The sequence below is a fragment of the Lipophrys pholis genome, assembly GCF_963383615.2.
Source record: "Lipophrys pholis genome assembly, chromosome: 12".
NCBI classification, from domain to species: Eukaryota; Metazoa; Chordata; class Actinopteri; order Blenniiformes; family Blenniidae; genus Lipophrys; species Lipophrys pholis.
In genome coordinates, this window is record NC_137641.1 from 14015584 (window position 1) to 14027901 (window position 12318).

Here is a 12318-nt window from a genome sequence, read left to right on the forward strand (position 1 = left end):
GACAGAGTATGAATATGTATATTGTAGAGAAATCTGTTGGACTGCAATTATGGACAATATGACATAATATTAGGTAATTTTTGACTTGGATTCAGAATGCCATCCATGCAGAACAATGATGTACATTTCAACTAATTACTGAAGAATGAAAAGTTGTACAAATTAAGAAAAAAACTAAAATAAAGTAAATTTTTTAAGGGCGAGAAAACACAGTGACAATGAAGCTAATTACTTTGTGATTGTTTATTGTTTCCTCAAAGCACCATCAAGCAGCAGAAAATACCACTTCCATTCCAACCATGTTCTCTTTGTCATGTTCCAGTGTTTGGAAAGGAGTGTTGGAGTTTTGAGGCACACCTTTCATCTTCTGTGCATGTTCTGCCGGGGTAATGTACCACGGCACTACTGTTCGGTTGACGCTTCAGATGCACCACCAGATGTTGTCTTTGTCATAATGTGTTTTTAATCACCATTCCTGAAGTCAGATGCCAGCAGGCAGCTTCCAATCCGATCCGCATCACTTCTTCTCCCTCTTCTCTCTTTAACAGCTGAGGGGGCCTGTACGTATCAATCACTCCTAACTAGCCACACTGTCAAAACATCCCTTACACTAACTTTACAGACCCCACAGCCAAATATGTAAAGAAGGAAAAAGCTATAGTGTATAAACCATTATGTTTTTGGAACTATACCAGCATAGAATGGATGGTGAAGGTCTTTTAAGTCCAGTCTGGTAAAATCCATCGCATCAACCATGAATTCAAGCAAAAAGCGAAAAACAAAAAAATCCCCCAAATCAGCGAAGAGATCTTATAAAACAACGAGCTTCAGAGATATAAAGTATAGTGGGAAACTGTCAAAACTCTGAATAGAGGCAGCAACTACTGCAGTCAAACACACAAAACCTGTATTCACACAGTGCGCAATCCAAGTAAACACATCTGGTTAATATTTGGTTTGACATTTCTGTGTTATGTGACTTTTTTGTATTAGCATATTGCATAATGTACAAAAACCTGTCATGGACATGAAAATGATAATAATCCTAACCCATGTGCAAACACTTGATTTTCAAGACTCAATCAGAGAAAGGAAGAAAAAAAAAAAAAAAAAGACATTGCATCACAGTGGAAAACCATTGATGGCTCAGGAGTTAATAGGACAACGCTCCAAATCTAAATCATAGCTATCGTTGCCCGATAGTATTGAAAATGCAGATTACGTAATAACTTATGAAGTCAAAACTGTTTCCTGACAGGTGAGGGAGTAAGAAGATAAAGTGTTAATCTTGTGTGAAGTGAGCCAATAAGTGTTTGTTGTTTGAGCAATGTCAAGACTGACAGATTGTTAAACGTCAGTATGTAAAACAGTATGAAAAGCGAAACAGCTCTTCATACTTGGAAAAATCAGTCTTTGATAAACACAAGTGAAGAGTGTGCGCTTCACATACACTTTCATCTATCCCCTCTCCAACTCCCACTATGTAACAGTGAACATCCTTGATCTGTGCTATTGTCACTGCATTCAAGTGTGTTGTTGCTCTGTTGCTTTTCGCTGTCCGAGAGTCTCTTATAGTGGACAAATGGTCTCCTTTTTGTCTCTCCTTTCATCTTTCGAGCAGAGCTGCAGCACTTCTTCAAAGGCATCCTATGGTGCTTCATAAACAAAGAGCTTGCTTCATCACACCAGAATGCAGTCAGACGCTCGCAACAGAGAACATATGGGAGAAATCCATAAGAAATTACACATCTGAGACAGCAGAACAAATAATCAGTAACCTCGGCTAAAGTCAGGACCCCTCACGTTCGAGGCGTAGACTAACAAGCTAATGACGGACACCCTTGAAGTGTAAACAAAGTCTGAACCTCTTCTTTATGACATTAACATTCTAGGCCAAACCCGCTCAGTTGTTTTGATGGATTTCTTTCCCACACTTGTCTCAATAAAACTGCCCGAAAAGCCAAAGTAAACCTGCATGTCGTACATGTCTCTTTCACAAGGTTTGAGCCTTTGTTGAAAAACAAGTCATCTTTTTCCAAACACCCGGCTAAGCTTTAAACCGTTCTTTAAATTGTAATGTTTTTCCACACAGCGTATACCATTATACCAGCCTGTTTGTTTTTAATCCATCAAGAGGCTCGACACGACCTTGATCAGACAGAACATTTGTGTAGCCCTATTAACTATGATTTAGTTGTTGTCAAAAGTGACTTTTTAGGGGTTCTAATAAATAAAGCCTGGCGGACTATGAATGAAATCTTGACCTGAAAAATATGTTTGGTGGGCCATTACGAGATTTTACTTTAAAAGAAGTCAAGTAATGTAACAGTTAAACTAATAAGAAGTGAAGGAGCATAAATTAAATATTCTGTAAGAATTCTTTACTTCTCTGCTGAGAAGAAAAGAAGAAAAGTTCAACATCCACAAAAGATGACACATAAACATTCAGTCATTTACTGTGAGCAAGTCTCTCAGTAGATGTAGTTCCCTGCCTCGGTGCAGGTGGTTGGTCCTTTTAAGTGAAGCAGCCTCCTTAGCAAACACTTAAAAGTCCAATCAGAGCTACTTAAAAGTTGTCATGTTCCTAGCAGGCTCACTTTACTGTGACACCATGACCCCCACCTCTTCTTTCGTGTCTCTAAGTGTCCTCACGTCTTAGTGCCGACTTGAAAGGATGAAACCTGATACTTTCAGCCCCTCGTGGTTGCCGAAGCACACTTGGCCCTCTCGTTCCCGCTACCTTTTCAAGCCTTGGCCAGCAAGAGTCATAGACAGCAGGTAATGCGTCGTCAGTATTTCTGGGTAATGCAATGCTGAATGCAGTAATGAAGCACCCTTTAAGGTAATTTTCTTAAATTTAGCACACTCATGGACTTACAGATCACTGTGACCTCAAGATTGATCACAGATGGGGTTTCTCTGAGACTGCAAGCAAAAGCGAGTACACCTCCAGTCGAGTCCAACTTTCGGTGAGGAGTTTGCACATTCTCTCAATGTGTCAATGGACTTTCTCTGGATGTGCTGGCTTCTCTGCGCAAAATACATACTTACAGGTGTCTACATTTTTAGTCGGTGTCTGATGGTCTGTCTCGCAGTGATGGACTGGTGTCCTCTCCAGTGTATGAAGTGCATATAGAAGGAGCGCTCATTAAGGCTCCATCATTGTCATGTGTTCACTTCTGCTTGATCCTTAGCAAAAGGTCAACATCCTTCTTTGATTATTAATATTATATCTTTGGAAAGCTCTGTAAAAACAGGCTTATGCTCACACAGAGATTACATTATCAGGACCGACAGGTACTGCAATTTCACCGCAACATTTCCAGAAAGCCATTTTCTTGGATAAGTGTATATTTAGGCCCTGTTTACACACAACATTTTCAAGGTAAAACGGAAAACTTTTGTTGCATTCTCAGTTGCTTCAAGCACTATCGCTGCGCAAATGCACACCCAAAATACAAGTTTTCTGAAATGCTGCGACTGCACATGCACACCATGCTGTAGTAAATAGTTCTTCTGCAAATGCATGAGTATATTGACAATAACAACAAAAAACGATGCGTTTTCATTTGAAACGGTGAGTGAACAGAGCTTAAATACATTTTGTCACATATAGTTTAAGTATATGGACAAAATGTCGTGTCAGTTACATCTCTGGCCACTGGTGGAGACATAAAACAAACTGCAAAGGCATCAAGCGATCTTTTTCTTTTCCCATTTGCTTTACTCCCTTTCTTCTGCTCTCTTTCAATCTTCCGTATTCCTCACATGTAAAATATAACCGTGCAACGTAATACCTCCATAATAAGCAGCTAAATCGCGAGGGCTGAACGGTAACTCCCTTTCACTTTTCTCCACACCGTGATCCTACCTACCCGTGAATCCTTCCTGATCTCCACTCTGTGTTCACCTCTTTCCCCTGCTTCACTCCTCCTCTGGCTCTTGCAGGCTACATTATTTTTTTTAATTCCTTCCTCTTCCTCACCTCTCCTGCCCTCCCCTCTCTTTGCCCACTGGCCTCTTCAAAGGTATAAAAGGCTGTCGGCACAACTTCTGTAGGAGAACCACACCGCGATCAGACACGTCAGCACCTCCATCAAACACATGCGCGCGCGCACACACACACACACCTACACACTCACACTCACACACACGTCCACTTCAAACACACACATGCACATGTCAGCACCTCCAGCGCATGCACAGACACACAGGTCCACATGTCATTAGGGAGGTCCACATGGCTCGTATAAAAGCCTGTCCAGCAGGAAAGGGATCGAGGCACCGAGGGGAGGCGAGGCGGAGGGAGGGCGAAGAAAGAAGAAAGTGTCAGAGTAAAGAAAGATGAGGGGAGGGAGAACGTGAAGGAAGGAGGCGGCGGGGGAGCTGAAGAGGAGGGGAGGAGGTGAACGAGCGAAGAAGATGAGGGATGTACAAACGAGGAGAGTTCTGAGGATTACAAGTCACACGAAGGTTGCTTTGGCCATGACTGAAGCTGTGTGTTATTAGTGTGTGTGTGTGTGTGTGTGTGTGTGTGTGTGTGTGTGTGTGTGTGTGTGTGTGTGTGTGTGTGTGTGTGTGTGTGTGTGTGTGTGTGTGTGTGTGTGTGTGTGTGTGCGCGCGCGTGTTTTCACTAAATCAGTTCCTCCTGGCACAGCTCCAACACATTTTAACATACAAACTACCTGTCGGTGCTTCCTGTCACTGCTCTCCGCTCTTTCCCTCTCCCCTGCATTCACCAAGCACCATGACAAGATCTATAAAAAGCCACAATCCTTTAGGTAGGACTAAAAAATCCTTAAATACTTAGAGAAAAGGCTTCGTCACGAAATTGTATGAATGAATCGTATTGAGAATGATAATCCAATGTCTTCATGTTTCACAATATTAGATTGAAATATAAAGTATTTATCTGGATGTTAAATTTGAAAGTGAAAGTGGTCCTTTTTTGGAAAAATACACTTGAATGAATCCAAATTTACCTTCTTAAAAAAACAGAAGAAAGCTCACTTATATCAACTTCACTCACTGTCTTGAATTCCAAAATGTAGGCCCAGTTTACAAAATAAAGTTTTCAAGTGAAAATGGAAAACTTTTGTTGTGTTTTGAGTTTCTCCTTAGACTTGGTAGTTTTATAGTTGAGAGTCACCTATAACATCAATCCAACTTCATCGTCTGTCCATATGAATGTCTGTGTACTCGCCATTGTTAATGTTTATAGCGTATTGTTCTCTTCCCACAGCACCAACCCATGTCCTGGCATGCTAACTATATCTTAGTCGTCATGTCGTTATGATGAGGTCATTGCCCTGTAAACGGACATCATTTTAAAAATGTTCAACTTTTTTTTTTTTTTTTTAAATGAAAACTCAAAAACTCGAGGTCTTAATACTGACAACTTGGTCGTGTAAACCGGGGCACAACCACGGAATAAGCCTCCAAAAGCAACAGCTCGACAGATCAAAATCTGCTGCATCCAACAAATAACAAAACTAAAACTTTTTGTGATATTTTTTTTTTTTGGAATGGGATCAGTCATCTAATGAACAGGGTAAAAGCTGGCCGCGCTGCACAAGAAATGCTTTACAGCTTTCAATTTGAAAGGAGTACTTTTAATTTCACTCTGTCACTCACTCACCCACTCCATCTTCCACACCATCATCGCTCAGAGCTATCAATCTGCATTTCACGTGCATGTCAAACCGAGTGACAGATTAGCAGAGGAGCAACGTCCCAGATGGGCAACAATGTGGAGAGGAAAGTGCTGGATATGGTAGCGGACAATTCTCTGGCTCAGACAGTCTCACACATGTGCAGGAGATTAGCTTTACTCAACAGAAGTGATGATCAGAAGCAGCATAATCGACACTGACAAAACATGGCATGGGCATGACTCCCAAAACCCTTCCTGCTAAATGGAACATTTATTCTGGAAACCCACTGTTGTACCAAATGAGGACAGTCTTGATTTTGGATCAGAATAGACTTATCAAAGGATGTTATTGTTTCCATTCATGGATGTGTGAAAATGTTGTTAATTTCAAGCCATCAAGGAGTGTCTAAATAAACTGACTAAATATGCTCATGCCAACTATACCATCCGTCCATGCCTCCTCTTCCCTTAGTCCACACTGAGGCCAAACCAAATAATCATCCCAATGCTGGGTTATGATATGATGAGGAAATACAAAAGAATAAATCAAACACGAATGAAATCCTGACCAGATTCAAGCTCCAAAAGACACACATCCTCAGAGACAAAAACAATAGAAAGGAGATGGGGGGGGGGGGGGGGGGGGGGGGGGGGGGGGGGGGACAAAAAAAACCTGTCATTGTAGCGATGGACAGCGCGCCGGAGTGAAATGGAGTGAACAACTAAAAGGAATGAAGGATAGATGGATGGGTGATTTTTTGGCAGACAAGTATTAAACCCAAATGTAGCAGAAACATGAGAGGGGAGAAAGCATGTTGAGAGAGAGAGAGAGAGAGAGAGAAGAGATGGGTTTTAGAGAGAGAGAGAGAGAGAGAGAGAGAGAGAGAGAGAGAGAGAGAGAGAGAGAGAGAGAGAGTGATAATATGGAGAAAGAGGGGATGGCAGATCACAGGCAGGCAAAAAGTATATGTAGGAGAGTGGAGAGCAGATAACAAAAAGAGCAGAGAAAGCAAAGGATTGAGGAGGGGAGGGAAAAGACAGATACAGTGTGGAATAGCAGCGAGAGAGAGAAGAGAGGCCGAGAAGGAGAGGAGTCTATACTCGGATCAATGGATGGCCTGTCCTCTGCTGTGTCTGCATTTCCTCTGGCTCACACAATAAGGCCCTCTCACTGCACTTGGGAAAGGGAGTGTGTGTGTGTGTGTGTGTGTGTGTGTGTGTGTGTGTGTGTGTGTGTGTGTGTGTGTGTGTGTGTGTGTGTGTGTGTGTGTGTGTGTGTGTGTGTGTGTGTGTGTGTGTTAGAGAGAGAGAGAGAGAGAGAGAGAGAGAGAGAGAGAGAGAGAGAGAGAGAGAGAGAGAGAGAGAGAGAGAAAGAGAGAGAGAGAGAGAGATCCATGTGTGTGTGAGTGAGCGAATGCCATTGACGAAGAAAATGACCCTTTAGCTCTCTGTTCCTTTCTTTAATATTAGAGGTCAACGGTCGGCCTTCCAATGGAAATTTCATTCGGCTTTTTTTTCTGGCAGGGCCTCGTGGAAGTGAATATAGCGTTTACAGTGAGACTTTTACAGTATGTCAGTGTGAATGCCCGCAGGTGAATGTGAGTGAGAAAGTGTTTTTCTCGCTGGTAGTCCCCCCCCCCCCCATTCCCTGTCAAGTCTCCCAGGCATTTCGAGCAAAGTCAAAACGAAGGATTCTGCGCAAATCATTTAATCGATTATGTTTTCTGGTTGAGTTTAGCTGCAGAATGGTAAACATTTCGAAGATTTGTCACAATATGAGCCTTTAGAATGTTCAGTTCATAGATTCAAAACGTATTTTATTTACCAGCTGGAGGCGAAGCTTTTGCCATTACCTTAAAGATTGTGTTCAAACTGTTGTGTTTTTGAAAACACTGACCACAGCCTAAAGACAAACACTCCTCTATGTAATTATCATAGACTTCACTTGTCACAAGTGTAATTTTTACACTAATTGACTCACAAGGTTTTCTTGATAGCAACCCTCCAAATAACAACATAAGAACATTAATAAAATAGAATTTTTCCGACTACAATGAAGACACAGGTATCTAAGGGTGGATTTTTCTCAACCAAACGATTGAAGCTGTCACTTGAATTGCGAGTGTTGGAGAAGATGATGACTGTTTTTGTAACCACGATGACAAAGATCTCATAAAAATGTTGATGTGTAATGATGCGTTAGTTTCGCAAAGGGAACATCAAATCATGTTGGTCCTTTGAGGAGGAGTTGGTAATCAACACATTGTGGTTTTATTGCAAAAACCACCATTCAGTATCATTTTTTTTTTTTTTTTTTTCCCAGGAACAGCAGAGACAAGTGTTGCATTTCCTCCATTTACCTCAAGTACCCAGGAGCTTTTAGGGAATCCTCTTCAGGATTGCTTGCGGTAGCAGCTCCTCTGCTAAATGCGGTTCTCACACTACATATTCTGTCTAGACACCAAGTAAGGCCTGTTAGTCCTATTATTGCTGGTCAAATTGGCTGTTTGCTACAAAAACATCAACCCTCGGGTAACCCGGGAATGTCCTTGTGCTTCTAACGGGCTCTTTGTACGGTAGTTCCTTTTTTTGTTCAATGATATTTTATATGATGTAGAGCGTGATATGACTGGGGCTTTTATAGGTTTAATGAATTTCACAGTATCAAATGATTTAGGTTGTATAGTTTCACACTTGAGCTATCGAAAGAGCTGTCGTACTTTTCAAAAGTTTTAATTTCTTAATCTCTTGTATTCAGTCAACGGCCAAAATGTTGAGCTATATTAAATCAACACACGTTCCACTAATGGACAAATGGCTAAATGGATAAATGTGACTAAATAAGGCCTCACAGAGAGCAAACGTGGGCTATTTCTTTTTGAGGGTGTAAGCACAGTTGTGAGTGCATGCTAGTGTCAGTTTGGGTGTCCCAGTGAAGAACTGCAATCTCGGCACATTGTGACAAACAATGGAAGAGAGGCTGAAGCATGATGAACACATTATTACTCGGCGGAACGCATCATCAGCAGGTGGAATTCACTCTGGCCCCAATGACGCTTCAGCTCCTTCCTCACTTCCTCCCCATGACTAAATGAACTCGCCGGCTGACTGGTGAGCAACGCCAAGCTTTTGTTCACTCCGGCAAAATGTCATCATTATCATGCATGTATCCAATTAGGCTGGATAAGGTTAATACAATCATGCAATAATCACCTTATTGTTGAAATCAAACTCTGCAGAAGGTTGATAATGAGGCGGTGATTTGATTTGATTTATGCGTGCTCGTGCATACGGGCATGGAAAACAAGGCAGCGATAACTCAGGCTTTCGGAATGGCAAACACGAACGGAACCTGTGAAAATCAATATGAGATAAAATTAAACCACTTTCCAGATTCTCAGCCAATGAGCCAAGGCAATATATTTTCAACAATGGTGAGAAAACCATCACAAACTATCTGATACTTGGTCTTGAAACCTTCCGGAATGCCGTTGTTTGGTGAGCATCGCAGGCACTGAATTAATTAATCCAACATGTATCACTAAGAATAATGCAAATTGATTAATCATCAAAGTCAGTCACCAAGCAATTGTGCTTAATACTTCAAAGGTCATCTATAAATAGCAAATCGGGGTGTGTGCACATTACATAAATAAGGAATAGTTGCATGCAATTAATAATGAATACAAGCCATATTTCAATTTTGATCCAGAGTCAAACTATCTGCTGATTTAACTCAATGGGTCAAAGTTAGGACTTGCACTGAGGTGACCTGCAAGCATTAAGGTATTGTACAAGTTTATTATTCAATTAAACCGCCATCATAACATGAAATTATAATGATTAAGTATAGCTATCACGAGCCTTCTCTAAATTGACAATTATCTATGATGTAATTTGCACAGCAAAGACAATGAGCAAATTGCAGTGCCAGTTACTTTCTTACTGACTGCAGGGCTTTGACAATGTGCACATAATTATTGTAACGTTGCTGTGGATCCTCAGCACGTTGTGGGTCATTCTCATCACTGGTTGACTCATTAGGTTCCACAGTCACACCAGTTTGTCGAGGTAAGCTGGTGTGAAACAGATTTGTGAATGCTAAGAAAACACGACGAAGCAGTTCACATGCAGACGGGCATTAAAAAAGGGAGGCAAGGAAGGCTACGGATACTGCCTGACGTTAATGACGGGTGCACCCGCCAGTAACAAGGATTTCAGATTGTGAGGAGCTCTACAGCTCAACAACTCGAGTATCAAGACCATGATAACAAAATAAGATTAACACATTACTGCCAAAGGAATGACATTACACAAATGGGATATTTTAAAACATTTATGCTCTGTTTACACGTTTAGGTGATCACGGAAAAATGTCCTTGTGATTTTGTGGTCCGTTTACCTGGCAACAGTGATGGGAGCCACGTTTTTAAAAGGGCTATCAAGGTGGAACTTTTTGAAAACGCTCTGATTCTGTCTCCATAAAAACGGGGGGAAAATGCATGTGCACCATGGCCATCGTAAATATTTCTTGTGCACATGCGTAGTAGATGAACAACAACAACAATGGTGGCCTCCTGAGTGTCACGACTCCGAGTTGATAGTCCCCTGAATCCGACTTCATCATCTGTCCATATGAATTATATATGTTTATAGTGTATTGTTGTCTGCACTCATCTGTGTGTGGTTTACTTAAAAAAAAAAAAAAAAAAAAAAAACAGACAACTTTTCCAATATGTTGCAACATCGATGCAAAGCTTTTTTTGAAACAACAATTAAAAAACAATGAATTTTCACTTGAAATGTTGTTGTGTAAACAGGCCTCATTTAAATGTCACTGGTCATTAAGGTGTGTTTTCTCGAGATTTTGCATTTTGTTAGTGAAAATTGACTGTGTTGATGTGTTGTAGGCCAAATGAAGGAAGAATGGGTGTTTCTTCAAAAGTGAAATATGAACTAATAATATTGTTCATTAATTCAATGACATCAGCATGATGTAACTACTTGGGAAACTATAAATGTTACACTCCATATTCTGGCGAAGAAGACCCAGAAGGGTCAGAACGCTGCATTATTGTGAGCCAATTATTATCGAGGAAATGTAGCTTGGTGTGCAACGGGGAGATTTTACCTGGTGGGAGCCTGGAAATTCTGAGTAATTCAGCAGTACATCTCAGAAATAGTGGTGAACACTGGTGCGGTTCAGTTTTTGGTTTTTTCATTACTAGTTAATTTACCGTCCTACAACTGAAAAAGAAACATTGAGATAAGTCCCCTAACATCAAGAGGAACCAATGGGAACATTTTAACCAACTCAAAGTCAGATGAGCTACATAACAGCAAATTGGGCAGATAATCTCGTGAACAGGATCGCCCATATCCACTCAGCTTAAGTCAGATTCATCACAATTTTATGCTGAATATCTTGCCAAAGGGGCTTCAATTGGAATTAACTGCTCTGCCACTGCGTAACCTCGGCCACCTCTTGGCAGTCGGTTTGGGTTTATTTTTTGCCGACAAGTGATTTGGTCAGAGACAGACGGCAGACGGCTTGCGGGTTGTGAGGGCACGAAAACACAAGGCCACGGCCATGCTTCAGACCTGTACAAGGGTATGGTCTCACCGGGCTGCGAGTGTGCATGTGTGTGCGAGGGAGGAAGAGGAAGAGAGATGAGGTGAGACAGCATGTGACGAGGCGTGTGCGCGCGTGTCCTCCAGCAGCCATGATGCATTAGTGTAACCTGATCCCTCTCCTCCCCCGTGAGCCCTAACCTTGAGATCGACTGAGGGATGCAGGTTGCAAAGGCATATTCTGCTATAAACGAGGCTGTTGGTCTTCATTACTGAGCAGGGCTAATATTAGACAGCTCAGACTGTTAAAGTGATGCCGTAAGAATCACTCAGGCTCTTTCACTGCTACGAGTCAGTTTTTAAAAAGCACAGATTTACAATTACGTTTGTTGCAGGTAATTTTAGCAACAAGAAAAGCCTATTAGAAAGGCACAGAAAGACAAATATTATGCTTCAGCCTGGTGCTGTCTGGATGGTCCCCGATGGCTCTATGACCTTTCGTCTTCCAACAAAAGGTATTGCGGGATCAGTAGCAGGTTGCAACCATTAAATAAGGTGAGACTATGAGGCGGACAGCAGTAGACGACCGCGATTTCTCTATTCTTAACCATCGACACAAATTTCAAGTTCACTCGCAATGTTTCATCATGTGTGATTCCAACAAATATAGAACTTGTCATTCCAATTCCTTGCTACATCTTGAAGATGTTTTTCATGGCATTTTTCTATGATCTCGTTTACACAACATTTTCAAGAGAAAATGGAAAACTTTTATTGCCTCTTGGAGATTTTGTTTACACGACAGTGGTGCTCTGACTTTTGGAAAATGACTCCCAAGGTTGGAACTTTTCAAAAACACCCCCAGCGCCATGTCAGTTCAGACAGCAGAAAGTGAAACGTTTCTGAAGCGCTGGTACTGCGTGCATGGACCATGGGCGTAGGAAATAGTTCTTCTGCACATCCAGAGAGTAGATGGACAATAACAAAGAGTTGGGAGTTGGTCGTTTTCTAGTATAGTCAACAGTAATAGCAATCTGTCCATACGAACAGCTCTACCCGCATCTATTTCAAATTGAAATCTTTTAGTTTAAACA

The 12318-nt window shown here is 41.5% G+C and overlaps 1 protein-coding gene across 2 annotated transcripts in view; it reads right to left on the reverse strand.

Annotated features, from left to right (window-relative positions):
* The window catches only part of cntfr (ciliary neurotrophic factor receptor), a 275004-nt gene that overhangs the window by 208145 nt on the left and 54541 nt on the right, over positions 1-12318 (reverse strand). Inside the window, exon 3 of one of the 2 annotated variants that reach the window (XM_080477294.1) lies at positions 8867-9005. The exons of the other annotated variant lie outside the window; for it this stretch is intronic. The gene's annotated coding sequence lies outside the window, so the exon portion shown is untranslated. The remainder of the gene's footprint in view (positions 1-8866; positions 9006-12318) is intronic. 2 annotated transcript variants of the gene reach the window in all.